We start from the raw sequence: 4733 nt of genomic DNA on the forward strand, positions 1-4733 counted from the left end.
ATCGCTAAAAGCCACACATTTGCCAGCAGGAATATCTACCCTCAAATGATGAGGTTCACTTTGCCCAAACTGGAAAAGCCATTTACAGCTCTTCAAAAACTACCTGACATTTCAGTTTTCTGTGAAAGGAAGGTCTGCACAATAAAAATCTCATGCAGTTTCTGCCTGTCACACAGACTAAACAAAGTGATGCTTCTTTTAAAACATATATGCATGGGATATTTTGCTTTTAGGAATTTTGTTATGATAACCTCAGGAGGCAAACAAACACAGCAGAACTAGCTCCTACCTGGCCAGGGTGGCATCGCCTGTCTGAACAGTCCTTTCAATCTGGGCAGTTTCAGCCAAGGATGCTTCTCCTCAAAGGAATGGATTATAAATATATTTTATTATAGGACTAGAATGAATGCCAGAAACACTCCAGCAAAGTGAACCAAAGACAACACCCAGAGGATAAGGAGGGAGAAAGATGCAGTTTAGACAACAATTATGTCTACTTACTGTGCATTTAGGTTCTCGGCTGTAAAATGGGTAAAATACTACCTATTTCACAAAGCCTCGCCATGGAGTAAATGAGATAATGGACGTGGATATGCTTCCTCGCCATGGATTAAATGAGATAGTGGACGTGGATATGCTTTGTAAATTGCTAATTACTAAGGTATCATCATCCATATTATTATGTAAGGATATTATTTTGAGTGGGTATCTGTGTTTGTACTGCCAGTGTTGCTTTAAATGGGAGGGGCAGCCACATTTAATACCTCCACCACTAACTAAAGAACTCTTTTTTTCTAAGTGCAAAAGTAATACAGGGCCTCCCAATGTAAAATAAACAAACAACCCAGAAGTAAACAGAATGAAAAGTGAAAGTTCCCCTTCACCTTCTGCCACAAATTCTAGTCCTTTTAACAGAGCATAGTATAAATTCTTCCAGGAGGATTTTTTAAACATATCTGAATAACAAAATAAAACTGCTAGAACTCTGTGAGATGCATCACAACCCCCTCCCCAATGCTAGGGAATGGCATTGCTTCTCATGGCTATTGTGAATAATGCTGCTATGAACACAGACGTACAAATACCTGTTGAAGTTCCTTCTTTCAATGCTTTTGGGTATATACCCAGAAGTAAACTTGCTGGATCATATGGTAATTTTATGTTTAATTTTTTGAGGAACCATCATACAGTTTTCCACAGCAGCTACACCATTTTACATTCCTACCAGCAACATACAGGGTTCCGATTTCTCTGCATTCTCTCCAACACTTCTTTTCTTTTCTTTTTTTTTTAATAATTGTCCTAATGGGTGTGAAGTGGTGAAATCTGCACTTTTAACATGCTCCTCCATGATTCTTTTTTTTTTAAATTAATTAATTATTTGGCTGTGTTGGGTCTTCGTAGCTGTGCAGTAGTTGTGGCTCGTGAGCTCTAGAGCGCAGGTTCAGTAGTTGTGGCGCATGGGCTTAGTTGCTCCACAGCATGTGGGATCTTCCCAGACCAGGGCTCGAACCTGTGTCCCCTGCATTGACAGGCAGATTCTTAATCACTGCACCACCAAGGAAGTCCATCCACATGATTCTTATTCACACCAAAGTTTGAGAATTGCTGTCTTTAGAAATCTTAGCAGGGCCTTCCCTGGTGGCTCAGTGGTTGAGAATCTGACTGCCAATGCACGGGACACGGGTTTGAGCCCTGGTCCTGGAAGATCCCATATGCTGCGGAGCAAGTAAGCCCGTGTGCCACAACTACTGAGCCTGTGTGCTGCAACTACTGAAGCCCGCATGCCTAGAGCCTGTGCTCTGCAACAAGAGAAGCCACCACAATGAGAAGCCTTCGCACCACAACGAAGAGCAGCCCCCGCTCACTGCAATTAGAGAAGGCCCTTGAGCAGCAACAAAGCCCCAACACAGCCAACAATAAATAAATAAATTTTTTAAAAATAAAGAAATCTTAGCAGCAGAAAGAGAAGGGGCAGTGAGCCTTCTAAGTCTGAGAAGCAAAGCAGGGATTTGGCAATAAGCGTCATTGTCCGTAGTAGATCAATGGGGCTAGTTTGACCACCCCGCAAGTGAAAAAAATTTTTTTAAGGAATGGTCTTAAACTACCTGCTAAGAAGTTGGTAGGTTGAAGAGAAACAGGGAGACAGCTGCTGACCTTGGTAGCCACCTTGAGCTGAATCAAAGCAAAGAAAAAATTCCTTCAAACCAAATATTGTCCCATAGCAGCCTTGAGCAGGACAAATAATGTTTAGCCTCACAGCCCACAAGGGGAAAATAGTTCCTTTCTGGCAACCTCTGGCTGAGTAAGCAAAACAAGGCCCTACCCGCCAAAGGGGAGGGGAACTGGTGCCAGTTACAACAGAGAGGAGGAAAGGAGGTGGGGAGAGGAGACCCATAAAAGGGTGGAGCCGTGAGCCTGTGACCTTGGGTTTCCCTCCACTGGAAAGCTTCCTTAATACTTAGGTTCATATTCACAGAATTTTTGGATGGTAAAATGCACTGGTAAGAAATTAGGGCAATGGGACTCAGGCTCTCAAGTGATGAAATCGTGCCCCCTAGTGGTTGTTCTTTAGCACATTCAAGTCATTAAAGATCAAAGATTGGGAGGTGGAGTGAGGAATGGACTGGTGGTGGAGATCAGTGGCAGCCTCAACTTAACTGATTACAGTTGGCTGGAATGGAGAGAATTTTGAAAATATTCTCCTCAACCCTACTTCCTGTGGGAATCTGGATGCTAGCAATACTTTCTGTAATAAAGAGTGACATCAATTTCATTTGAGTGCTTTCTTATCACACCACACACCTCTGCACAACACCAAAAGGTAGGTTTTATTGTTGTTGGTATTATTACTACTATTCTCATCTAATGGGTGAAGGAACAGAGGCTCAGAGGATTCAGTGACTTTTCCAAGGCCACAGGCTCCACCTTTGAACCACAGCTCCTCACAACATGTAAGCACCTAAGAACATAATGGAAAGGAAACAGATCACTGGAATGAAAAACCATGCCTCCTTACTTAAGTTCTCTGCCATGACTAGGGGAAGCAGACATATACACTAGAAAATAACTTTATGTATTTTTTGTACTGTTAAAAAGAAATAAAAGCCCCAAATGGAGTCATTTGTCCCCATGTCAGCAAACCAAGATTTTGGGGCAGTTTCAACCTCTCCCCAGAAAGCGACTTTCAAATAGACAATCTGATCAGCACTAGTGAGATAATCTGTATAAGACCCCTGCCATTTGCTTCTCCCCAAAAAAGAAGACGACCTGGCCTGAAACAATTCTTTCTTTTCTTTTGCTAATAACTTCCTTGCCCCACCCTCCTTCTGCCTATAAAAACCTTCCATTTTGTACAACTCCTTGGAGCGCCCTTCTATTTACTAGATGAGATGCTGCTCGATTTATGAATCATTGAATAAATCCAATTAGCTCTTCAAATTTATTCAGTTGAATTTTTGTCTTGTAACAGTTAAAACATAAAAATTATAGAATTATTTGTTGGGCTTCCCTGGTGGCACAGTGGTTAAGAATCCGCCTGCCAATGCAGGGGACACAGGTTCCAGCCCTGGTCTGGGAAGATCCCACACGCTGCGGAGCAGCTAAGCCTGTGTGCCACAACTACTGAGCCCACACTCTAGAGCCCGTGAGCCACAACTACTGAGCCCGCATGTCACACTGCTGAAGCACACGCCTAGAGCCCGTGCTCCGCAACAAGAGAAGCCACTGCAATGAGAAGCCCGCGCACCGCAACAAAGGGTAGCCCCCGATTGCCGCAACTAGAGAAAGCCCACACAGCAACAAAGACCCAATGCAGCCAAAAATAAATAAATTTATTTTAAAAAATTATTCATAATCCCACCATGCAGAGTTATACACTATTTGCATTTTGGTGAATATTATCTAAGACTTTTTACTATGTGCATATATAATAGTATATATCATTATTTTATTAAGAAAGAAATAATAGTATTTGTTGTTATTCACTGAGGCATTTTATTTGTATGTATATGTTACATCCCGAGAAAAAGAATCCCAGGATTTTCCCTCCTGTGTGTTTTCATCTTGCTTCCATTTTGTCCGTGATGCCAGCCAAGATCACTAGTACAACGGATGGGATGGGATCAGGTAGTCTGTTATTATTCTAGATCACCAAATTGCACACCAAATCTGGGGCTGATCACTTTACAACTGTTTAAGCTGCTTGTGAGGTTCACAACAATTTACCCAACTCTGTGGTCATTAACGGATGCTGTATCATCAGTTAGAAACCAGATGATGGCTTTGGAGCACTGTTTGCCTCTCTTCTCAGCAATGTTGATGATCTTGAGAACCTTGGCCAGGATGTTCATGTGCACCATTACGGTGGCACGGAAAGACGGTGGAAAGAGCACGATAGCCTTTTATGACCTACATTGACCCTTACTATATCACAACATTCTAAAGGCTGCCTTTAACTTTTTTTAGTGGCTTTATTCATAATAGTCAAACACTAGAAGGAAGCCAAACAGCCAAATATCCATCATACAATTTACCTTTGTAACCGTTTTCAGTGTATAATTCAGTGGCATTAAGTACATTCACACTGTTGTGCAATCATCACCACCAGCCATCTCTAGGACGTTTTCATCATCCCAAACTATAACTCTGTACCCATTTAACAGTAACTCCCTATTCTCCCCTCCCCCTAGGCCTTGGTAATCTCTGTTCTATTTTCTTTCTCTATGAATTTG

The 4733-nt window shown here is 42.0% G+C and overlaps 1 pseudogene; it reads right to left on the minus strand.

Annotated features, from left to right (window-relative positions):
* Positions 1-3979: 3979 nt before the first annotated feature.
* Positions 3980-4361, minus strand: LOC137209505 (small ribosomal subunit protein uS8-like; annotated as a pseudogene).
* Positions 4362-4733: the final 372 nt, after the last annotated feature.

The sequence above is a fragment of the Pseudorca crassidens genome, chromosome 16, assembly GCF_039906515.1.
Source record: "Pseudorca crassidens isolate mPseCra1 chromosome 16, mPseCra1.hap1, whole genome shotgun sequence".
NCBI lineage: Eukaryota > Metazoa > Chordata > Mammalia > Artiodactyla > Delphinidae > Pseudorca > Pseudorca crassidens.